Consider the following 26,280-nt stretch of genomic DNA (forward strand, 5'->3'; position numbering starts at 1 on the left):
CCCCGGTGCTCCTCACATTCCTTCTGCAGCTCAGGCCACTTCCAGCTCTCCAAACATCCAGGCACTTGCTGGAAACTCACTTATATTTATTACCCTTTAAAGTGGACTAATATAGCAACCACACTGCTTTATCCTCAGATTTAGTAGTTATTGGTGTTGGCATTATTGATTCCTGGATTATTTGGTGTGATATAGTGCAACAGAAAGCCCAAATAATACACTCCTGCTAGTTCATTTCAGAAAGAATGCAAAGATGATATGATGTGGCCACAAGATGGCAGTACAATTTAAGAAATACAAAATATTTCTGTTTATTTCTAGGTCTTCCACTGTGAAAAGCCTCTAGTTTAGACTGCAGTCCTTTGAGACCTGCAATGTTTGAAATGGGGAAAAAAAATAATGTGCCTATGTATACCAAAAGGAAAGCCAGCACAAATATACAAACAAGCAGTGATGATAGTACTGAATTACAGGACCCAATACATAAAATAAAGCACTGATATCTCAGGAACATTGGAGCTTAACAAAGGGGTCCATGCATTCCCCTTTTACATCTATATTCAGGTCTTAAGAAGGCTGTGACTCATTCAACCGCCCACTTTATGCTAATGATTTTAAGATTAAATTTGAGTTGGGAGCTGATTAAGATGCTGAATTAGCAAAATTCTTATCTGCAAATGGATGCCTTTAAATAGGTGGATGCTACCCCTCCCCAAAACAAAACAAAAAAACCAACAAAAAACCCAACACAACCCAACAGAAGTATTATAAGTTAGAAAATATACCATGAATCTTGTCCCATCTCAGGTAATTTTTGAGGATCAGTATAGTAGGTTGCCAAAAGTATTGTATTCTCTGCAGCTGCACTATAGGAAGAACATTCTGGGCTTCCAGAAAGGTGTCAATCAAATCTTAACAGAAGGTAATCTATTCATGGATATGGTTTATGGTTTATTTCACTTCATATATCACTCTTCCTTTTACAATAACAGAGCAGTTACAATAAGGTAAAAAAAAAAATATTTGAATTTAAGGTAGGGATGTTTCAAATGCAGATTTGGGGGAAGTGAATTCCAGATTAATGGGGCAACATAAAAGCAGGATCTATTTCTAGTCAATTGGTAGTGGGCCTGTTGTACTGATGGAATCCAGAGTTGCAGATCATTAAGAGATTGAACAGTTAAAATTGCATCAAATATGATGCCCAAATATCTAAAAGATGGAATGACTGGTATATATTTTTGCCAATTAAACAAACAGACGTAGTGGGAAGTGTTACACCCTGGTAAATCCAACAAATGACTGTCTCCTCTAGACTGAAATACATACAGGGATCTTTCAACCATTGTGGAACATCCATAAGGCAAGTTTGTAAACTGGATAATCAACTGAAGCCCATCAATGTTTGAAGAGTTTATGTAATTTTTTTTATGAGAAATGTGGTACCATTTTATACGATGAGCAATTTTAAATTTGGAAAATGGCATGTGGTTGATACACGGTGAATTGGGACATTTTAGTGGTTTTTATTGTATTTTATTTTAATCTGTGTGGTATTTTGCAAAAAGGTTTATTTTCCCACTAATTTCTATGGGATTTTACTAATTCAAACTGGAGATTTCAGCTGTAGAATGGAACTGCTTGCATGCAGGGATTTTGGAATGTGTTTAAATGCATGCTTTCGATTGATGCTCGGAGTGATGGGCAGGCACTCTGATGTCATTTGAGGTACCATTTCTAGGGCAACAGCTGGGTAGCAATTGAGATGAGCTGTGACCCTGACAAGAGTACAAAAAATACTGTGTGTGGCTCTCTGTGAGGTGAAAGGGTTTTACCTTTAAAAGTATGATTGTATGCTGACACTGATAGCTCTGCTGCTTGTGAATATCACTCCTGACAAATTTAAGGCACATTTGAAATTCTAAAAGTGTTGCTTCTGAAGCAATGAAGCTGTCTATAATAAACTTGGAAGTGCCTTGGAAAATGTTTCTGGAATTTATTGATTTCAGGCCTGAGGTGATTTGGGCCTGAGTGATTGTGTGAGTGGAAGTGAGAGATTATTGCTGACACAAGTCTGGGTATGATAGAGACCCTACCACTGAAAACACAGCCTATAGCTGTCTTTAAAAAAAAATTGTGCGGTTTGTAGTGTAATCTGTCACAACACCTACAGCTTCTTTAGAACAAGGCCAGTGTACAGACTAGGCTCCTTTAGGCAGGGAATAAAATTATGTTTTATTTTCTGCAGTTAGAGAAAAGCACAAAGTTTGCTTAAGTTTAAGCCTAAATAATAACTCCTGAGTTTAGGAGTAGACAGGGTCTTTCTTATTGAGTTTGAAAGTTAGGAAGACAGTATCATCTGGAAGGCTGCGTGATGGCAGAATGGGCAGACATCACATTGCTAGATCTGCTATGGGCCCCTTAACAAGCAATGCCAAAGGGTTACCAAATTTGTGAAGACAAAAAAGAGGAAACGTGGCCCCCGCCTTTGGCCCCACCCTGGCCTCGCCCCTTTCCTAAGTGGTTGCCAGCCCCCGTGTGCAGTCAGGACTGTAGCAGGCTAGAATTGCATCCTATGCAACTTGCCCTCTATGGTGCCCCTCATTCCTTTCTTGTACTGCACCCATGATATATCAGACTTTCGGTTGTGAGTTTGTACTTTATTCAAAATTAAAATACAATTCTTTTTTCTATCATTGTTGTCTAGCCGTTTAATTTTTCCAATTATGTTGGTCCCAATCTCTGCTTTCTGCTAATGTCATGCCAGAGTTTTGTGTTCATTTGTCATTTTTCTCTCTCTTCCTGTCTTTTTAATCTCCTCCACTGCACCAATCTCTAACATTGTCTTTTTTTTCCTCTCAGCCTTCTTCAATTTATTTTTCTCCCTCTCTTTGTTCATGCTTACTCTATAGCCTTCAATTTCCCTTTTTTTACTGTTTACCTACATCTTTCTATCTCTTTTCTCTCATACCACATCTCTTATTCCCTGTCTTTCACTAACTGTATCCTCTACCCCTTCCATCCAAGGTGTCCTTCTCTTTCTCTTCCCACTTCCATCCAATGTATATCCCCTCTTTCAGTCTGAAGCCAAGGGCACATCCTTAAATGTCAGGTTTAGTAACCTTTGACTGACTCTCTAGTACACCTTATAGCAACTCTTGGGATGAAGTACAGGAGAAATCATGAAGTGAATGAACCTTTGATTTGGGGACAGTAAGCAGAAACATAGGAATTCTGGTCATCTTATATTGTGATAATGTATGAGCGCAGGGCTATACCAAGACAGGGAAAAGGCTCTTCTGAATGCACTGCAAAACTCCCTCCATCAGCACAGAGGACCTCTCAGCACTTACTGCCACAGCTGGGCCTACCATCCATATGTGTGTAAGAACATGCTGTGCTTTTGTGTCTATCTCTCTCTATTCCTCTATGTTTCTGTCTCTTACCTTCTCTTCTGTCCTACCTTGAAGAGTGGCAGCAACACCATGAAGCCCCTCCCCCGATCATGGCTAGGAATTGGGATCTGTCAGGTTGAGCGTGGAGAACTCTTCTCTCCTCCCTTTCAGTCCTGGCTGGCTGGCCTCGGCATGAAGTTTTACTCAACAGAGGAGGGCCCATCATCCAACCAGCTTTGACACACCATGCGCCAGTAGATCAGTTTACTAGCGTGGCCTGAGCTGACCTGGTGTGTGCTGTCTTCTTTGCGCTTGAGTCTTGACTGATTTGCTGCGATGACAATGACGATGCCTGCCACCCCCCCTCCCCCCGTCACAGCAAAACCTGAACAAAAAGCTGCCCATAGCAAAAGCTGCCTGTAAGTCCCAACAGACTGTCAAAAAGAGGACATGTCAAGGGAAACCCGGGCATATGGTAACCCTATGCCAAAGCCCTCCCAGCTACAGACCTCCAATACTGAGGGTCTGTATTTCCACAGCTGACCAAGGCAATCTGCATACCTCTTTAGCACAAAAAAGCCTCTGAAAGTGAATAAAAACCTGAAAATAATAAACCGACAACAGACAGGTCAGAAAGACACCTTCAACTCACGTGTAGAAAGAGAAACTGAGGGGCATAGAGCAGTGTTGTCGGAGGTGGATATAAAAAAATGTAGATGATGTCTTCAACACAAACTCACGAATAGAGATGAATAACCCATTGGTTCAAGACTCGTATGTCTTTTGCACTAGATCAGGGGTGCCAAATTTGGCCCGCAGAGTAATTAAATTTAGCCCACTGTTCCTTCCCTCCCTCCATCCCGGTCTCACATTATAGCAGCCTGCAGAGGATCGCCGGTTGATAGCGATCCTAGCAGGCTGCCGTAGCCTCAGCAGCACGTTCCCTCTGCCACAGTCCCGTACATCATGGAGGGGCAGGAACATGCTGCAGAGGCCGATGGCAGCCTACTAGGATCGCTACAGCTGACCGGCGATCCTCTGCAGGCTGCTTTAATGTGAGACCGGGATAGAGGGAGGGAAGGAACAAAGGGCCAAATCTCGGACCAAAAGGAAAGATGCCAGACCTCCAGGGGAGGGAAGGGAAACTGAAGGGGAAGACAGAGATGGAAGATGGATGGTTAGCATGGAGAAAGGAGACACTAGCAAGTGAGTTATCAGAAGACCACCAGAGCCTGGGACCAACATGATTTGAATAATGACCAAAGAAAAGGTAGAAAAAATAATTTTATTTTCTGTTTTGTGATTACAGTATGTCAGATTTGAAATGTGTATCCTGCCAGAGCTGGTGTTAGACAGCAAGCGTGAACTAGGACCTAAAAGAGAGAGGTAAAATCTTATTTATTTTGTTTACATCACAGAGCCAGCATGGGTTTGGAGAGGTTGTACTTCTACTAAGATGTCTTTTTATTAAGGTGCGCATTTAGCACGCGTTAAATCATCGTACCTTAATAAAAGGACCTTTAAGTATCTTAATTAAAAATTGGACCCTCGACTTAGCCTATGTTTTAGATTTCAGCCCCTTATGTGATTGAGCTTGACACCCCTGCACTAGATTATATTGGGCAAATTAGAGGTTTTAAAAGGGGGAGGGGAATAGTGTTTATTTTTTAAGCTTGGTCTTCAGTTTTATCAAAAAATTATTATTAACCTTTCTCCGATTGAATGTATTTTAGTTACATCATGTAAGTTGTAACTTCTTTTCTCCTAGTGTATATTACTACTATTATTTCTAGAGCGCTACCAGAAGTACACAGCGCTGTTCAGTCACAAAGGAGATAGTAAACTCATTTGAGCAGGGACTATCTAAACCAGTGGTTCCCAATCATGTCCTGGAGGACCAGCAGGCCAATCGTGTTTTCAGGCTAGTCCTAATGAATATGCATGAGAGATATTTGCATATAATGGAAGTGACAGGCATACAAATCTATTCATTAGGGCATGCCTATTCATTAGGGCTAGCCTGAAAACCCGATTGGCCTGTTGGTCCTCCAGGACAGGGTTGGGAACCACTGGTCTGAACAATCAAGACAGACAAACAGGATATCAGGGTAGGGGTTGCAGTTAGAGGGGATTGTTAAACTACTGGCTAGGGTGGTAAGCGAAGGTAGTAGGGTTATGAGTTGAAGGCTGTCTCAACACTTGAGTTTTCAGACTACTTTTGAACTCACTGGCAGCATTCACATTTACTCTCTTCTTAAAATGATTTTTCAACTCACTGCTCACTCACCTATCCAACCTTATCATCTGCTGGAGGTAGAGAAATAAAGGATTTCAGTAAGCACTGGCTCTCACTGGCAAGTTTAGATTCTCTACCTCCATCTGCTGGTCAGGAAAGAACATAAACCACTGGTGCAGATTATTCCTTATTGTCCCCATTAAGTTAAGCTGGTCTTTTAGAAAACAAAAACTTCTCTCTAAATTCATCTCTGTGTTCAGTTATATAAGGCTAAGAGACATTTCACCTAACTTTATTAATAGATGCACAACTTTTCCATTTCCAGGATTTTACCTAGATCACCTTGCCACTTCATCCAAAGGCAGCTGTTAAAAAAACACACACACACATGGAGTTCCTCTCTCAAGAAGGAAGGACCATTCTTTGTAAATTCAGATAACTTTTATTGACCTATGTGTTCTCAAATTAATAATGATGGAAAATAACTTTACAACAGAGTGGCAATTTTAAAAAAAATAACTCACACTTCTATTTTTATAAAGGCAAGACTCTTACAATAATCCCAAATACTCTCATATAGTTACACCTAATTCAAGGAAAGTGCAAGTACTGTACATGCATGAACTCTAATGCAGGGCACATACCTAGTTTATAAAATATGCAACTATACGAGGGACATTCGATAATTTATCTACCTCAGTAGGACAGAAGTTTTTTTTATTTTTCAATATAGTTCCCTGCTAGCTCTGTACACTCCATCCACTTTTCCTGCCATGATTTTAACTCCTTTGAACAGAAGTCTTCTGTTTGACCTTCAAACCAAGACGTCACAGCTTCCTTGACATCTTAATCACTTGAAAACTGCTGTCCATGGAGAGATTTCTTCAGAACAGGAAATAATCTGATGGAGCCAGGTCAGAACTGTAGAGTGGATAGTTCAGCTGCTGAAACCCACATTCTTAGATCACAGCCTGTGATTGTTGTGGCATGTGCACTGATGTAAAGAAGCAGCACACCTGCTTTGACTTTTCCTTGTCTTTTCTCCTTGATTGACTCCCGCAGTGATTATTGTGTTGGCATAACCCTCCCCGGTTATGGTTGTTTTGTGTGGCATGAACTCCAGAAGCAAAAGTCCTTCATCATTCCAGAAAACATTTGCCATGACTTTGCCTGCAGATTTTTCTGTCTTGAACTTCTTTGGGGTGGGGGATGACTTGTGCTTCTACTGCATTGACTCCATTTTGGACTCAGGATCTCTTCATCTCCAGTCACCAAATGAAAAAAATTCACTTGGTCTTTATGGAGCATCTCCAAGTTCTTCTGGCAGCACTGAAGCCTTGTGGCCTTCTGACATGCCATCAGCATTCCTGGAACCCATCTTGCACTAACCTTGGACATTCCCAACTCTTCATTAATTTCTTCAGCTATTCGGGAAACCTTAATTCGTCTGTTTGACCAAATTAAATTCTCAACTTTCTTGCATGTTTCTGTAGAAGTTGCTTTTACAGGCCATCCAGTTTGAGGGTTATCTTTAATGGACTCTCTACCCCACTTAAACTGTTTACTCCAAAATTTTACTTTGTAGGTTGATGGGGCAAACTCACCATAAACTGCAGTCATGCATTCATGGATCTCCTTGGCTTTTTGTGAGAAATCTGTATCACGTAATGGTGCTCCAAATCTAGCAGTTTCTTGATTTACGCAAGGACTTTCCTGACATCCTGTCTTACAGTGAGCTGCAACTGTGCATGAGTAACCTTGAGAAATGGCACAACATGTACACACTTGTTTCCACACGCTTGCTACTTTCTTTCACACTTGGGTAGATAAATTATTTAACACCCCTCGTACAACAGCTGCACCCAAATGCACATTCCTGATGTTACAGATATAGTCAGTGGCATAGTAAAGGGGGGAGGGCAGTTCTCCCCAGGCGCTCTCTTGGTGAAGGCGCAGGCACCCATCCTCCTCTCCGCCCCCCACTGCCACACATGAGCACTTCTTCCCTTCCCCCATACCTCTGTAACGTTCCTGGCGCGAGTAGCAACCCTCAACCTGCTGTGGTGCCAGCATCAGCTTTTCCTCTGACATCACTTCCTGGACCCGTGCCTAGGAAGTGACATCAGAGGAAGACTGACACTGGCATGACAGCAGCTCGGGGGGGGGGGGGGTTGCTGTTCACACCAGGAACGTTAGAGGTAGGGGGGAAGGGAAGTGGCGCACGCACACCACCCTGGACTCCTCTCTGGATATAGTCACACATTTTTATAAAAGCTATTTCTACGTATAGAATATGACTTTGCACAGAAAACGCTCTAGCAAATTATTTTCCAAAGTACAGTAGTTAGCAATGGAAATTGCTTGTAATTTTCCGTGTCTCGCCGCATCTGGGTAACAAGCCAGCTACAAAAGCCTAAGAGAACACAGAAGGGGAATTTTTTTTTTCAAGATTATAATAACAGCAAAATAGAGCTACAGGGTATAGAAAGATACTACATTTATATTTACAGCCCCCAGCACAACCCCAACATGAAACTTGAATAATAATAATAAACAATTCATCGAACAACGTGCGCTGAGAGAAGCAGACAGTCAACAGCTCAACCCCCCTCCCCATCCATCACCCGTTTAGTATCTTTCTTTCGCCCTGGGTCCAAAGCTCCCGGCATCTTCCCCGCCCCTCTACCTTGTCTCCCGCGCGACACGCCCCAGGTCACCGCTCGCGCGCGTACGCACGCACCTGACGCAACTTCTTCCCTTTGCTAACGCTCGTCCCCGCCCCCTCTGACGCATTTCCTGTTTCCGGCAGCGGTGAACGCGGCCGAGGGAGAAGTCGTGTCAGAGGGGGGCGGGGCGCCGGAGGAGGAAATCGGCGGGGCCGGTGGCGGGCGACTTCAGACGAGAGCATGAAGGTAGGACGGAAGGAAGGAGTTTGAGTGAGAGGTACCGGATCCCGGAAGAGGGAGGGCGGAAGCTATGGCAGGGAGGGAACGGGACCGGTCCCCGAATGCGTGTGAAGAGGGGGAGCTTTGGCATCTCTGTTAAAGTTTCTGTCAGGACACTTGAGTTTTGTGCCCCTATTCCAAAGGCCACGCGGGGTGTGTTCTAAAACTTGGTCAAGAATGCAAAGAGGTTAACACGTTAAAAATCTTCCAGTCTTCCCCCCCCCCCCCCTTCTTTGTCCGTTTTTCTTATATATAGATCGTGTTTTGGCTTTGGCACATTTTATCACGCGCCTGTGGCTACCCCCAGGTAAAGTACTGCCATCGCTTGCGCGGTGAATTCCATCAACAGAAGTAGAGAGATCTTGAACTCTCTCTACAAGAGCTGCCAGCTTGGTTCCAGGAGGGAGACTTTTTTTGGTCAGTCCTGGTTTTATTATATACTTGCATCCCATAGCAGTTGAGGTTCTTGTAGTCCTCGATTCTGCCGTTTGAAATCTGTGCTGTAGGTCCCATAATGCAACATAAGGTTGGCAGACATTCCGAAACTGGCTGCATACTGCAGGGATCTCGAAGTCCCTCCTTGAGGGCTGCAATCCAGTCGGGTTTTCAGGATTTCCTCAGTGAATATGCATTGAAAGCAGTGCATGCACATAGATCTCATGCATATTCATTGGGGAAATCCTGAAAACCTGACTGGATTGCGGCCCTGAAGGAGGGACTTTGAGATCCTTGCTATATAGTCTCTCCTGGAACGGAGTAGTAACTTGGAAACTCCGCTACAAGGGCCTTTGCTCAACCATAGAGTAGCAGAACTCATGACCGAGAAGGCAGTGCTTATAAGCATAGAAAGTCTCTGGGGAATGTCCAAGTAGGTGATTGATCACCGACGGCCATCAGATGGTAAGAATTAATGTAAAAGTAAAACGCAGTGAAGAGTCGCAGGTTAAAATGGAAAAGTGGTTTAGGTCAGTGTTTCTCAACTCGGTCCTGGGGTAGTACCCCCTTGCCAGTCAAGTTTTCAGGATATCAACAAATAATATGCATGAAAGAAATTGCGGTGTATGCAAATCAAGTTCATGCATATTCATTGTGGATATCCTGAAAACCTAATTGGCAAGGGGGTACTCCAGAACCGAGTTGAGAAACACTGGTTTAGGATACTACGTCTGAAACGAGGGTGAGGGAAGAGAGGAAACATGTGGATGGAGAGATTATAATTTTAATTGAATTACAATGACTGGAAAAAATAATTATCATTTTCTGAAAGAGGAAGAAACCATTATAGTTTTTAAAAAATAACTGAAAATGCACCAAGATTTAGCATTCCTAAAGGTAACAGGTATTCCAAAAACAGAACAGGCAAGAGTATCTTGAAAGTCTGAGAGAAGGTAGTCAGTAAAGCAAAGGCAGGACATAAGACAAAAAAAATATCTAATGCAGTATTACAAAGGCTTTTCTCAGGTTTCACAGTGGAAAACGAATGTAAAAGAGTGGAACTGTAAGATAGAGAAGAAAAAAGGAAGGTGTGGAAGGTTACAAGAAAACCATCAAAAATAATAAACAGCTTGTTTAGTGGTCACTAAAGATTGGCTTGGAGAGAAAGATATCTGATTGTTGATAGGATATATACGTTTACCGAAGAGAGTTTCACATAGTGGGGCTGATGCTCAAAACCTAACACCAGTGTTAAGTGATTAGTGTCGGACTATTATGCACATTAATGTGCGCACAATGTTCATAGGGCTTTAGTGCAGGTATCAACATGTACACCAAAGATGGCCACATATTGTATTTAAATGTATATAAATGAATGTTAATGAGGTTTCTCTGTTTTATACCAATGCTCAGACAACAGCATGGAAAAAAAATGCTGGCCTTAACGCGTAAAACTTACCACTAGCTGGGTGGGGGGGTGGCTTTCAAAGTTTTGAGGAAAGGATTTCTGAGTTTCTGACACTAAATGGCTGGTTTTATGTTGCTTTGTAAGTGGAAGGGAAACCCTTGCAGCCTCTAAGCACTGATAGTGAAAAAAAAGGTGCAAATCCAAGCAAAAATGAGAACATACATTGGTACCTCTTTTTTCTGTGCTTAAATAGCCTTTCAAAAATTTAAGTTCAAATAGTTTTTGACATGCTTATATTTAAAGGCACAGAACAATGCTGCTAATGCATGCTTGTACTTCTGGGTTTACCGTATATACTCAAATATAAACCCATGCAAGTATAAACAGATACTGTTTTTTACCCTTCTTTTTAGGGGAGAAATGGTGACTTGAATATAAACTGAGGGTTTATATTCTACCATTCCTCCTCTACATCTCCTCTGGTGACAGGTATTCCTACTGTCCCTCCTGGTGCTGTCCTTCATTTGCCCCCACTGCACAGGCAGCTTTCCTGGCTGTCAGCTCACCCCTTGCTCTGACCCAGCAGTTTCCCCGCAGTCAGCACACTCCTCCTTCCCTCTCTCTTCCCCCATCCCAAAGAGGCACAACTCACCACCCCACCCCCAGGTCTACTGTGCTTCCATGATTCTCATTTGCTCCTGCCTGTGCTATCTCGGTGCTGAAAATGCCAAGATTGCTACTGAAAGTCTCAGCAACCATTTTTAGTACTGAGAGACCACCAGGGAAGCACAGTAGGCCTGGGGGTCCTGCTGCTGAGTCCAGGAGAGGGTGGAACATGTCTTCTTGGGGGGGGGGCTTCACTGACTGTAGGGAAATTTCTGGGTATGGGGGGTTGATGGTAGGGGAAACAGCCGGTTTGGGGGGGCTGAAATTGATAAAGGAGAAGGGGGGATATTTATTTATTTATTCATTCATTCAGTTTTCTGTACTGTTCTCCCAGGCGAGCTCAGAATGTTTACGTGAATGTATTCAGGTACTCAAGCATTTTCCCTGTCTGCCCTGGTGGACTCACAATTTATCTAATGTACCTGGGGCAATGGGGGTATTAAGTGACTTGCCCAGGGTCACAAACAGAAGTGTGGGTTTGAACCCAGAACCTCAGGGTGCTACATAAGAACATAAGTAGTGCCTCTGCTGGGTCAGACCACAGGTCCATCACGCCCAGCAGTCCGCTCCCGCGGCGGCCCAACAGGTCATGACCTGTCTGAATCACCCCTTGGTTTCTCATCGAAGTCCTATCTTCCCATCCAATTCTTGACCCTTTGTCCCCGCACCCCTTTCAGTACCCTACGATCCCTTTGTCCCTCAGGAATCCGTCCAATCCCTGTTTGAATCCCTGTACTGTATTCTGCCTCTTCACTTCCTCCGGGAGCGCATTCCATGTGTCCACGACCCTTTGGGTGAAGAAAAACTTCCTTACATTTGTCTTGAACCTATCCCCCTTCAGTTTCTCCGAGTGCCCCCTCGTACCTGTTGTCCCTCTCAGTCTGAAGAACCTGTCCCTATCCACCCTCTCTATGCCTCTCAGGATTTTGAAGGTCTCTATCATATCTCCCCTGAGCCTCCTCTTTTCCAGAGAGAAGAGACCCAGCTTATCCAGCCTCTCGGCGTATGGGCAGTTTTCCAGCCCTCTTACCAGCTTCGTTGCTCTCCTTTGGACTCTCTCAAGTACCGCCATGTCCTTCTTGAGGTGCGGCGACCAATACTGAACGCAGTATTCCAGATGCGGGCGCACCATCGCCCGATATAGTGGCATGATGACTTCCCGCGTCCTGGTTGTGATACCCTTCTTTATGATGCCCAGCATCCTGTTGGCTTTTTTCGCTGCTGCTGCACATTGTGCGGATGGCTTCATTGATGCATCCACTAGCACACCCAAGTCTCTCTCAAGTCCGCTGTCTCCCAGCAGTGCCCCCCCCATTTTGTAGTTGAACAACGGATTCTTATTTCCTATATGCATGACCTTGCATTTCTCAACGTTAAAGCGCATTTGCCATTTGTTTGCCCAGTCTTCCAGCTTGTACAGGTCCCTTTGCAGGTCCTCACACTCCTCCCTGGTCCTAACTCTGCCGCAGAGTTTGGTATCGTCCGCAAATTTTATAACCTCGCATTTTGCCTCCGTTTCCAGGTCATTGATAAATATGTTGAAGAGTAGCTGAGGCTGTAGCTTTAACTACTGCATTACACCGCGCAAGCGATGGCAGTAGTAGGGTGGGTAGATTTGAATATAAACCAAGGCCCCCCATTTTTAAGCTATTTTTTTTGCCCCCAGAATCTTGGTTTATATTCAAGTATAAGGTACCTGGGCATGCACATGAACTGCGCTTACCGCAAAACATTTGTGCACATGTAGCCGTTCCCTTCCCCTTGCTTTCAGTTTACTAGAGCACATAAAATTTGAATGATATTTGCTTTGAGCATTGCAGGGCTAGGTTTTTCTGTACTGCTTTTGTGCTTGGGGTTTGAATTGTTGGTTTTAGCACTGGAACTTTGAGCACGGGAGCCAATATTTGCAAAACTAAAAAAGGCGAGGGAAATGGTCAGTTAATCCCATCTAATCAATACAATTTCTCCATCCTTTTACAATACTTCCTGCATTTCTGGCTTTACATTCAATTCCTTTCAACTAAGAATCCTCTGTGTTTATCCCAGGCCTTTTTGCAACTGTTTTTCCTCCTTTATTACTAAAACTTTCTTCATGCATCCACAAAGACATTTCCATAGATTTAAGTAAATCGTATCACCTCACAGCCTCATACTCTCTTTTTTTTTTTCATTTACTTGTGAGCTATCTGAATGTCTTCCATATCTTTTCTCTCTCCTTTCATCTCTAGAGTATAGGACCTTAAGTTTCCTTGCATAGGGCTTTTGATATATTTAAATGTGTTTATTAAGAAAAAAAAAACAGCAGAGGAATCAAATATAGTCGAATAGCAATGGGGGGGAACCCAATCCAATACTGTGTATGAACAGAACATTCTTCAAAATATTTTTTCTCCTTTTTTCCCCTGAATACAAACAACTTTCTTATGATCCCTTAAAATTAACCACCACCCAATTGCCCGCCACCCCTGAAAGCATAGAAAACTAGATGGGGATATCTCAGATTTCCATGAGTCATTAGTCTGTCATTTAAGATCAGACTACATGTTCTACTAGTAAAGAATTATAAATATTGGTCTCACACCAGGTGCTTTTCATGAAAACCTAGTACTGTTTTAGTAGTCCTTCTCTGAACCACCCTACTTTACATTATTTTGGCAATCAGGCTTCCAAAATTTTACGTGTTACTTCAGTCTCACTAATGGCTTGTACAGAAGCATCTCCACCTCTCGTTTTACTGGTTATAACTCTCTGAATATGACCCTTTCAGTACTGCCCGTTTACATTTACGCAGTTTTGAGATTATCTGGTATCACCTCAATATCTTCTGATTGGTATATATCAGTACTTCATCCCATCATTTATTGCTTTCTTGGATTTCTGACTCTACAATATTTATGCGTTATATCATAGCACCTTTTTGAACTCCATTTGGAGTGTCCACTATGTTACAAATTCTGTACTATTTCCTTTGCAGTATTTCTGCTACAGCCTCAGTACCCTGGGGTTGTGGGTTCAAACCCTGTGCTGCTCCTTGTGACCCCGGGCAAGTCACTCAGTCCTCCATAGTCCCAGGTACATTAGATAGACAGACAGGGACAGACAGGGAAAATGCTTGAGTACCTGGTTGTAAAACCGCTTAGATAATCTTGATAGGCGGTATATAAAAACCTAATAAACTTGAAAACTTTCTTAAGAAACACTGAATGCAATTTTCTTTCTGCATAGAATAGGAGGAGAAACATGGGTCATATTGTCTCATTTGCCTTCATTTTTCTATCTAGTCTACCTAATCTTGCTATCTATTATCCACTCCTCTCCCTTAGAGACCCAATGTACTTGTCCCAAGCTTTCTTAAATTCATATACTTTTTGTCTCCACCCCTTTCACCGGGAGGCTATTCCAAGTATTCTCTATGCTTTCCGTTAAAAAGTATTTTTTGAGGTTACTTCTGAATCTGTCTCCTTTCACTGTCATCCTATCCCTCCCTCATTCCAGAATTTCCTTTCAACTGAAACAGACTTTCTTCATGTGCATTTATGCAATGTAAACATTTTAAAGTCTCTATCATATTTCTCCTTCCCTGCCTTTCCTCCAAAATAAACAGATTGAGATCTTTAAGTCTGTCCCCATACTCCTTACGACATGTGATTTCCAGAATTGTACACAATAATTGAAATGAGGCCTAGCCAGTCTTATACAGGGGCATCAATACTATTGGCTGTTCCTCTCCCTGTGCACCCAAGCATCCTTTTAGTTTTTGCATTTGCCTTTTCAACCTATTTGGCCACATTAAGATAATCTCATAATATCACACCCAAGCCCCACTCCTCTTTCATGCTCAGCTATTCTCTGCAGACATAGTGGCCTAGTATGTAGAGTTAAAAATTATTCCAAATCAGTCAACAGCAAACCTTTCTTTCTGTAAGAGATAATGGTAAGCTGGAATTGACTTGGTCTGTTTTCAATGACACAGAGAGGCATGTTTAATAAACAGTAATTTTTTTGCATTTACCGCACCTTAATTTTTGCAGTAAGTTGCCTGTGCAGTAAATCCAAGGGGCATGCCCAGTACCTGCCCTTCATTTAGTACACAGTGAAAATACTTACCAAACGGGTACCAAGTTACATACATTGGCAGAGATCGTGGGGGGAGGAAAAACTAGCTGTGAGCAGCACAACCTGGACTACTTCTCCAGCATCCTCCCAACTTCTCCCCTCTAGATTAGGTCCCATTGATCCAATACCCCAGCACACATACCGTATCCCTCCTCCCCTGCTGGGGATGCACTGGCTTTAAAATGACACCAAAGACCACTAGGGGGCATCCTTCCATATAAGGAGCAATAACCTCTAGCAGTTGTCCCACAAGACTACTGCTGAAAGTCATCAGTGACATTTTCAACATGGAGACCTTTGGGTAAATCCTGGGTGCCAGTACATGGGAGTGGATACATGCTGGGGTAATTGGATCGGTAGGATTGGTACGTACCGCTGTGGCGTACCACCAGGAAAATTGAGGCTGCAGCTGCGCTACTGAACTGCAAGTGCATAGTGCAACCCACAGCCTGTTAGGTGGCCACTCCTCTGCTCTGCCTCAGTCACACCCACAACCTGCTTTTACCCATGTTAAGCAGCTAGTGTGGGTTTTTACCCATACACTCTGGTTACAGAACTGTAAAACGCACACTAGATACTTAATTCAGCTTAGTAAATAGGCCTCAGTGTCTTTTGGTGATCCCATTTATAAGCACTGCAATCCAAGCACCATCTGTGATGAATGCTATTATAGTTTGACCAGAAACCATCTAAAATGTGTTTGAGTAGCATTCCAGTCCAGAAATGTCAATTTGGTATTAAACTAGGAGAACACACATTACAAATACAGATTTTTTTTCTTGTGCCAGGCTGTTTAATCAGCAAACAACACACCCTAATGGCCTAACATATTGTTTGCTGCTTTAAACAAAAGTCCCCAGACACAGATGGATTTTCCATTCACTCAGACCAGTGCCTCGGTTGCATACATCTTCACATTATCCAACACAGGCAGTTTTTATTTATTTATTATTTATTTTTTTTACTTAACTATCATCCCCATTAGGCAGGTATAATAAAACTGCATTGCAGACTGTACCTTTTCATAGAGAAGATTCAAGATGGGCAGCATCAGTGCAAACTTCACGCACACTTTTGTGTGTGTATGTATATATGTACGTACACACATACTTGTTCTGTGATGGGGTAAACAGCAGCACTGCAATCTTCCCCCAGACATTCCCCACACACAATCAGCTGCAGTGCAGGCAGCACACAGACATACCTCACGACAGATGCAGCACTAGTGGTAGCAGTATAAGGCTCTGCCATATTACTATTTGAGAGCAGATTATAGCATCTGCCAGTATTTGTTTTGGTTTTAATTACTTTTTCTGTACACGTCCTCCCCTTACTAGTAATTGCCAAAATGGAATGGAAGAAAGGAGGAGATCAGAAAGCAGACTAGCTGAAGACATCAACCATAGTGGAAGATGAGTGATGGAGGGAGCCACTTGACAGAACGATAGAAGAGAGCTTGAGAAGCAGGAAAAATCGTGGTGAAAGTAAGCAAAGAGTAGCATTACATCAAGGAGAGGTTGGAGGGTTAATTTCATCTTAAAGGGAGAAAGGGTAATGTTTTTTAATATTTTTGTGTTCATGAGACACAAGGAGATACAGTGTGTAGCCTTGTGGGCATCATTTTGTCACTGAGCCAGGGATTAGAAGTGAATCAGGGGAGTTCTTTCTGTTCAAAGTTTTACACTGTAACTTGACAGCCCTGAGCCTTGGCCTCAGTTCTCTGAAATCTTACATTGCCATTTCCAGCTACTTTCCAACTGAGTGTTGCAGACTACTTCTGAACCAGTTTCTGGTCTTTTGGTACCACCTAGTGGTCATAACAGCTGCATTGGAATGAGCTTTTGGTGCAATTGCAACCTTCTTTTTCAGCTACCAGAAGATTTTGCAGGAGTTGGTCTCTCGAAGTGGCAGCTGAGAATTTCAGTCACACAAGGATCATGATATATTCAGTCCTCAACAGGGAATAATATCTCTCTCTCACTCACACACACACACGTTTTTTTTCTCTTTCTCTCTCTCACTCTTGCCTTTCACTCCTTGTGTTTAGCATGAGCCAGATGGGGGATGGAAGCATCACTATTAGAAAATTTGCCATCTGTTTCCACACACACACAGAGCTGAGAAATAATTTTACATTTTGTTAAAGGAAAAAAAAAATCCCTTTCCTGCATGCTGTCTTATTCTAGCGTTACGCTGACGTGCATGACATCTCCCTACGCCTGGCTGCTGTCGCTCTTCTCATCCCTCACCATCGCATTCTCTCACTGACTGTCTTGTTCCTTTTGTCTTTTCATCCTCTTCTTGTCCTTCTGTTCGTGTCTTTCCTCCTATATCGGTCTGTCTCCTCTTTTCCTTTCTCGTTCTCCCTTATTTTTATGCCATATTTTTTTCTCTCTCCCTATCTCCTCCTGCCTCTCATTTCTCCCTGCAGTTCTGGCCTTGCCTGCTGCTGCTTCTGTTACATTTTTCCTCCATTTCCTCTGATTTCTGCTGCTGGTGTTGCCGTGAGTGGTTGGGTCTCCAGAATCTCATCAAAACTTTTGCTCGTGACTCATCTGTTATTAGACCAGGTATTTATATGCACAAGACTATGATTGCCTGGATGTTCAGAGGCCTTACTGTGAGAAGGCCAAGATGGAGTATATGAGAGGAAGCCTTTGTAACGAGGGGGACAATAACAAGGTATGATGGAGTTAGAGGTTGGGCTGTAGCAGCCTTATGTCAGAGAGTGTTAAAATAAACCCTATAATGAGGGGTTTTATAACAATGAATGAAACAGATATATTTGCAGTGATTATACTGCACTGTGATGATAAGAAGAGCTGTGGTCTAATATCGGAGATATAATTGGGCCTTGTAATAAGGAAGGATGTAAAAACAATACTTCTGTCACTGAAGTTAATGGAGGTTCCCTTTTTTGCTTGTTCCAGTGGATATGACTTGTTCATTCAAACCCCATATTGGCTGGCAGGATTCTAGTGGGTCTTGTTCTTTGGGCTCTGTCAGCACTGTGCTGACTATGAGGGCTTAGTGAGAAGAGCAGGAAAACTGAGAAATGAATTCTAATCCCCATTTTTCCTCTGACGTGATCCCGGGAGGGTTCTTTTCTCTTCATGTACTTCCGTTATCACATTGAAAGTTTGAAATTACAACAGCAGTATTACTGTAGGCTTTCTTTTTGAAATTTTAGTGGCAAATATGAGCAATACAATTTAATAAAAGCTTATTTGAATTTAGCTAAAGTGTTTGATTTAGTACCACATGAAAAGCTTATTTTTAAATGGAGGAAGTTATGATTTTTCAGATAATGTCTTTCTGTCATATTGTAAATATTTAGGACTCTCATTTTACAGAAGGACTTTATTTTAGGGGTTCTTTATCCAATCCTTGGGACACATCCAGCCAGTCTAGTTTTCAAGATACCCACAGTGAATATGAGATTTGCATACACACCCTCCTTTTTATGTAGATCTATCTCATGCATATTCATTGTGGGTATCCCTGAAACCCTGACTGGTTGGTTGTGTCCCAAGGCCTGAATTGAGAAGCCATACTTTAGGCAAATAGGTAAATAAATAGCAATTGAGAGTTCATGTGGATATAGATAGCATTATGCAGCATTCTTTGAACTGGGCCGTACCTGCTAACTAACCAAGACTAACATCTGGGTATAGGAGTTAAACTGGGGATAATAAGCAGAGCTGGGCACATTTAAAAATTTGTTTGTCAGACCATATTGGGAGCTTGCGATGTGTTTGTGGTACCCATCTATGAACAGGAATGGCCAGAAGTAAAAAGAAGGTAATGGTTCCTGCTCCTTGAAAGGACTGTACCAAATATTTATATTTTGAATTGATTTGGCCCCAAATACATTATTCATATTTGGCCGAATAGTGATTTAAATTCAAATGCGAATAATCTGGAATTCTACTGTGCTAAATCCTACTGAAATGAACATTTGATCTCTGATTTCACATTGTTGGGTTTTTTTAAATTTTTATTTGTTATGTTAAAGCTCAGTGCTCATTATTTGCATTCATCTGAATGATATTTTTTTATTATTTGTATTTGGCTAATTCAGTATAGCTCTATTGTGTAAAGATTTGAAGATTTCACCTTCAAAAGCATATAAACAGGATGGAGTAGGTCCAAAGGGTGGCTACTAAAATGGACACTGGTGTTCCTTATAAAGCATACGGGGACAGACTTAAAGATCTAAATATCTGTATTTTAGTAGAAAGGCGGGAGAGGGGAAATCTGGTAGACATGTAAATATTTTTGTGACATAAATGCATAGGAGGCAAGTCTCTTTCAATTGGAAGAGGGCATAGGATGAAAGTTAGAGATAGACTCGGAAGTAATCTAAGGAAATCCTTTTCTATGGAAAGGGTGATGGATGTGTGAATTGGCCTCCAGGTGGAGATGGTAGAAACAGAATATCTGAATTCAAGCATGCATAGGACAAAAACAAAGGATCCATGAGGGAAAGAAAGGGAAAATAGATGGTATGGATGGTCAAACTAGTTAGGCCATATGATCTGTATCGGTCAGCGGTGTATTCACCCAGAATAAAAAAGCAGCCAAATGCCAACTCCTTAACAACACATTTTTCAGACAAAATTATACTGTTAAGGCAATGTTTATTTCAAGAATCTTGTCATTGATAAATAAGACTAACTTTGAGATGTTGTGCTATAGTTATTGGTTTCCCCCCCATTAGTCAGGAAAATGTATCGCTCATATTAAAAAAACTGCAAATCTTGCTTTTGGATTGCTGCCCAGCTTCTCTGCTTTATCAATTTTCTGTTAATCGTTAAATGTTGGATTACAATTCTTATGTATACTGGTGGTTTTCAACCTACTTTTGGTGGTGATAGTCTCACACCAATTTCAAAATAAGAGTTTAGATCTAACTCCACTGAGCAGTTATCAACCAATTTGACAGTATCCATTATTCAAAACTATAGTTGCTTAGCAGCTAAAAAATTAGCTAGAAAACATGTCTACAGGAGCAGAAGAAACCAGATGGATGGATTGTGTCCATCTACCAGCAGGCAAAGATAGAGATATAGAGCACTGAACTGCATGATTATATAGAATGGCACACTCCCTGTCTTCCCAGTACTCTCTATCTCAAGCAGGCGAGTACATGAACATCTTAGCCTCTGACTTCGTCTGTGTTTGGAAATTGGCCCTGGGTAGCTCCTGTTCTAGTTTCTAGTTCAGTTGAGCATGGGGATCGGGTTTACCGAGTGCCTCCTGTGGGGCATAGCTGATGGTGCCAATTCCCTGCTTCTTCCCTTAGCTCTGCTCTGTCGGCTCCTGTCTCCTTCCTCTTAAAAAAAGAAAAGAAACAAACATACTTGTGGAAATCCAGTTGGAGACTGAGCTTTTGCCTCGAAATTTGCTTGCCTACTACTGCTGCCTTAGTCCTTCCAGGTTCAAAAACAAGGGCTAACTAAATTAATAAGGAAGCAGAGGGTAAGCTACACTTCACCTGCATCAGGTGGCAACAGGAAATGGGTCGAGTCTTTTCTGTGAACTTTGGACACAGTGAATACTGCCCCAGCATCTTTCTCCTTTGGGGTGATTGACAGGGGTGGTTAGCCGCTTGTGGAGTCAGCACCATTTTATTATTTTCCCGCAGTTGGGTTGTATAGCTGTGGTAGTGCCGGCAGGCCTCACATGGCTGCGGTTTTGTACGTTTTTCAGAGTAGGAAGCCCACAATTCTGGAGGGCAGAAAGGCACTGAGGTACATTAGATAGATTGTGAGCCCACCGGGACAGATAGGGAAAATGCTTGAGTACCTGATTGTAAAACCGCTTAGATAACCTTGATAGACGATATATAAAACACCTAATAAACTTGAAACTTCTTATATTTGCTGAGTTGGTGAAGCGCAGCCCTCGCTGTGGGAAGCAGTGAGCAGAATCGAGGGGTGTCTGCTGCAGCTGTGTGGCAGGCCCAGCAGACCTGCCCAGTTTGGAAATTGGCGTGGCTTGCCTAAGTTTTCTGTGCGTGGGGACATGGGAAATAGCCCTTCCCTGTCTTCCGGCACAGTCCTGATGTCGGAGGCCATTGCTGGAAATGGACTAGACTCCAGGGATGCTGCAAGTGCAGGAGGACAGCAAGTTAGGGGTGCAGCATGGATTGTGGTATCAAAAGTTCAGGAGCTTTTTTCCTCTGGAATTTGTGCTAGTGCTGCACCAGGCGTGGTTGGTCCAGTGCTTCCAGAATCTGCTTCTCTCCCAGCACTCAAAATGTTATAGGCCAAGTCTACCTACCGAAGAGATTCCAGGTGTGCCACAAGAGATTCCAGAATTTTACTTCAATTTTAAAAATTCCCTTCATAAGTATACACTAGAATATGTGTGTCTCGTACGCAAGAGTCTGTCAATGTTTTGAGTGTCTGTGTGCATAAGGAAACTCCCAGACAAGAATCATTCTTTGATGTGATTGGTCCTTGAAAATAACAGCAAGTAATTTTGTTGTTATTTTTATGTTCAAATCTATTTTATTAAGCAAAAGTAAACACAACAGTAAGAACAAATTTGTTGTTATTTTTTATGCAGTAGTTATCTTAACTTGAGTAGCAAAGCAATCAAGCAAGACTTTGTTATCGTTTGGATCTTCTTATCTTTGCAAACTTGGATTTTCAGCTCTGACAGAAATTAAATCGAAAAAGAGAATGACGGCAGATGATGAAGTACGTGTTTGCTTGTTGACTATCAAGCCGCATTCTGAGTTACTTTGCACTCAAAACCAAGCGCATCCATTGTATCGATTAGCTGTTCTATTCTATCTATTTTAGTTTCACCATTTTTTACAATTACCCATATATAGTTTAAAGAACTTTAAATAAGTCACTCTTAAATTTAACTTTTTGTTGGTCTTGCAGTTCTATAATTTCAATGATAATGTGCCACAAAAAAACCTTTGCTCCGTTTAGTGTGCCAGAGCTAAAAACGTTTGGGACACTGACCTACTATCTCATTTTGTTTGACCTATGATTAGAGGCTGACCAAATTGGAGGAGGGTTCTGAGTTTTGGCAGAAGCCAAAACCACCTAGTCAGCAGCAGCAGATGAATCCAGAGACCAATGGGTTATGACCGTCCACCAGCAAGCAGAGATAGAGAACACCAAAACTGAGCTGTCGTATATATAGGATAATCAGCCAGTATTCTCTGTCTCCACCAGGCAGATGGATGGTCCTGCTTAAGCTCCTGGTTTTATCTGTGGTTCAGCTCTTGTTTTAGTTTTCTAACTCAGATGAGCTTCAGGGTATAGGTTTTTGGGGTCCTATGCAGGGGCATCAGGGCTCTACCTGCTTCCACCTGCCCTGGCTACAACTGCTATGCTTCTCCTTGTCTCCTTCCTCACCCCCAAATAAAACCACAGGGAAAACTCCATGGCAAAAAGTTTCTTGGCAGTATGCAGTCAAAAGAGCAGTCAGACCACATACTCATTCGTTGAGAGATGGTAAGGTCGTTGGCTTTTTGGCTGGAGTAAGTACCACAGGGTTGTGGTTTCTCCATTTGTCTTTGGGTGCATGGGTTGCTACACAGAACTTCTTTGCTAGTAGTACTATCGCCAGGTTGGGCTCCAGTTATTCAGGCTAGAATTTAGAGGGCCGACTGGCTGCAGTGTGCTCCCTCGCTTCTTGGTCTCTTGTCAGGCCTCTGTATGTGCGGCCGGCACTTTACAGTCCGTGCTCTGCAGCATTGCTCCTGTATTGTATTAAAAATAAAAAATCAGCCGCTGTGCCAGGGCTCCAGGTGGTTGGACAATGCATCGAGCCTGGCTGAGAGGCGCCTATCAGTCCGTGCTGAAGTCGGCTTCTGGGGCTTTTTTGGTACTCCTTTATCACAGGGTGTGTTCTGGCTGCAGGGATTCCTGTGCAACTGTCTCTTGGTGCTCATTTATTGGCTATGTTTGTTTTTTTGGCACACACATATCCGGGACTGTTGATTCTGTAATAATGATGGCCAAGTGCATAACTTTCAACTTGTTGGTGGTGATTGGATTGCTCTGTATAATGGATGTCAGAAGGAGAATAACACTGTTTTCTCATATTTTAGAAGATGTGGATATTTATTTGCGGCATTTGTGTTCTCTGCTTGCTAGCATGCTTTCTGAGCTTTAGTCTGGGCAGAGAATTTTGAAGTGCAATGTTTATTTACTGGGTCTGAGCCATGTAGGCTGTGGCTGTCATCCCGCCTCACTGTTCCTTCCCAGTGGCTTGACCTTCAAAAAGAATGGGCTTCTGAGTGGATTCTACCTGTAGGGGATCCTCTGCAGGAAGGTAGATTTGGTTTTACTCTTACTTCTCGGAACCTATATATACACTATGTGTAAGATGGTGGCAGTACAGTGGCGTTACAGCAGATACTTTGATTCTAGATTCTTCTGCTCCACTCACTATGCCCTACTATGTGTCAGTCACTGGGGCCCCCCTCAGCATTTCCTGATGTCGGTTTTCCCTTTCTGCTCTTCTTTAAATAAACCATTTTTAAGTTGGCTTGGGGAGATCCACTGCTTATTTCTTGAATACGCAACATAAAATCTGTTTTTTTTCTACTATGGTCTTGGCAGATACTTGTGACCTGGGCCAGCTTCTATTAATAACAGGTTTCTGGGCTTCCCAGACCTTTGATCTCTCCTAGTATAGCAACTATTATTTTCTCATGGCTGAGGCCAGTAACCTGGCCTGTAGATTTCCTGTGGGATTTGGATCTCAGGTGTCATCTTGCCATCCCTGGGCTCTATGACTGGTCATATAGTCAGGATTTGGTTAAGGGTAAGGTCAGCAAGCTGGGCTGAATTCTATGTGACACTTCTCTAGCTTAGTTGCTTTATGTATATTAGTACGCCAAAGATGGCGGTATTACCATAGGGTTCAGCGCTTGCAGCCTGTACAGTCGTCGGGATCTTAATTCTGACCAGGTAAGGCGGGGTCTAAGGTGGACCAGAATATCTTTTGTTTAAAAAAAAAAAGAAGAGATGTCTTTCTGTCAACAGATAGTTGATTTCAGTTGGCTGCAAGTCTACTAGTGTGTCGTGGTCGGGCTTCCAGTTCAGTTATGGCATGCATTATGTGCAAGTCAGAAGCAATGTGGGGCTATCAGGCCTCACATTTTTCATGGTAACGTTTGTCACAGGGTTTGCTGGTCTGTAAGTGAAGCAAGCTCGGGTTGATTCCAGAGGTTTCTCTGGAACCTAGTTAAAAAAAAACAAACACCCAAAACCCAGTAATGTGTGGTCCTCTGGATATGAAAGGCTGGTGGTTTTGTTGATCTTTGTCTGGGTTCCGGTCATGGGAGCCAGGTCTAGGAGCGTTGTACATGTCTTTCACTTCCAATTTTGAGCAGCCATCTTCACTTGGTCCACATTCAGCTAAATTTGATGGTTTCAACCCCTCATTTGGGATGGACTGTTGGCTCCTTTCAAAGTTCACTCTCTTTACTGCTAGTTCAGCATTATCTGTGCAAGGTTTCCGCCTAGCCATATTTGGTGCAGTATCACCTGTTTCTCTGAATAGCGAACACAGTGGTTTTTTAGCTGGCTCCTGTCGCACTTCAGGAGGCTGCTTGTGACTTCTTTTGCCAGTTCAGTTTGGCTCCATCGCTGGTAGTAGAACTCATTTCATCTAGCAACTGGGCTTGGCTCCTTGGTCTCTAGCTTTAGTTTAGAGTGCGCCTTGGAGATTAGGGTCAGTTCTCCCTGGAGGTTCCTCTGGTTCCTTTTCGGGATAAGGAGCACAATTTCTCCTGGCTGTGCTCTAAGTCTCCACCTCTGGGTGTAAAGACCATCTATTAGATGAACCAGCATGACGTCATTGCTGAAAGGGGAGAGTGGCTTCTCTTGACAATTTCTTATGGCAGGATCGCTGCCTTTCCTCTAGGTGACCGGGCACCTCCTACCAGTTTGAAGCTTCGTCCTTACAGGTAGACTGTAGCACCCTTCATGTACGGTACAGCTCTAGCTATGAAGCATACCGGTTCCTGTTGGTTCAGCACAAATCAGTTTTGGACTGTACAGCATACTGCCTTCTGCCTGTCCGTAGAGCTTAGCACCTACTGCCACTTTAGCATGGCTTCATCTATGGATCACCTCAATCTTTGCATGTGGAGCATGGAAACTGCTACCTGTTCAACACAGCTCCATCTATAGATTAGCTCCGTCTCTGGATGTGGAGCATGGCGCCTTCTGTCTGTTCAGCATGCTTCCCCCCCCCCCCCATCTACGTTTCAGCTCCATCTCCGGATGTGGAGCGTGGCACCATTTCTGGATAGCTCCATTTCTGGATGTAATGGAGTGCTGCCTATCTGTTTGGTGAAACTTGATCTCTGGATGTAGAGTGGGGCGGTTCCTGCCGGTTTGACATAGCTCCATCTTTGGATGTAGAGTGCAGCTCCAGTGGTATGTTTGGCACAGTTCCATCTCTGGATATAGAGCACAGCTTCATCTCTGGATGTAGAGCGTGGGCCTTTTGATGAAGTTAGAGCATGGATTAGTTAGGCAGTGGCTCCACAGCTGATTGCTGCACGCTGATCCATTGTTGGGTCCTTGTGCAGCTGCTTCGTAGAGCACAGCTCGATCACTGGCTGTTGAGTGGAGCCCTGTTTTGGGCTGTCAAGTGCAATACCATTTCTGGCATTGAGTGCAATCCCTGTTTGGGCTGTTGGGCACAACCCCATTTCTTGGGTGCTTATTCTTTGCTGGCTGCCAAGTGCATATCTTCGATGCAGTTCCAGCCTTAGTGAGGTAGGCACATCTTCCTTGATGTCTGCTTAGCCTTTGGGCACGGTTCGCCCTCTCCATCACAGAGTACTCCCGTATTTTACTCTGGGTGCTCTGGTGGCTCATGTTCAGTTGTTTGACACTGACCTTTTGTAGGCTTATCCTTGAGGTTTAATCTTTGCATACTGTGCAATGGGTCTCACTCTTTGGAAGCCTGATGTGCGGTTTCTGGATAACCCATCCTTCATTTCTTGGGGGGAAGGGCAGACCACTTAGCTTGATATCTCCTCCTTTTGATGTTCGGTTCACTGTCCCACCCTACTGAAGACTGCTTTGC

The 26,280-nt window shown here is 43.0% G+C and overlaps 1 protein-coding gene across 6 annotated transcripts in view; it reads left to right on the forward strand.

The window, feature by feature from the left end:
- The first annotated feature begins 8,398 nt into the window (after positions 1-8,398).
- ARAF (A-Raf proto-oncogene, serine/threonine kinase) overlaps positions 8,399-26,280 on the forward strand; it is an 88,322-nt gene continuing 70,440 nt past the window's right edge. For 2 of the 6 annotated variants that reach the window (XM_033924074.1, XM_033924131.1), the window contains exons 1-2: positions 8,400-8,543; positions 16,539-16,685. The gene's annotated coding sequence lies outside the window, so the exon portion shown is untranslated. Of the gene's footprint in view, positions 8,575-16,538; positions 16,686-17,748; positions 17,772-26,280 lie in introns of those variants that run through there. The other 4 variants (XM_033924082.1, XM_033924093.1, XM_033924111.1 and 1 more) reach the window with 4 other exon arrangements.

Source organism: Geotrypetes seraphini, chromosome 1 (genome assembly GCF_902459505.1).
Source record: "Geotrypetes seraphini chromosome 1, aGeoSer1.1, whole genome shotgun sequence".
NCBI lineage: Eukaryota > Metazoa > Chordata > Amphibia > Gymnophiona > Dermophiidae > Geotrypetes > Geotrypetes seraphini.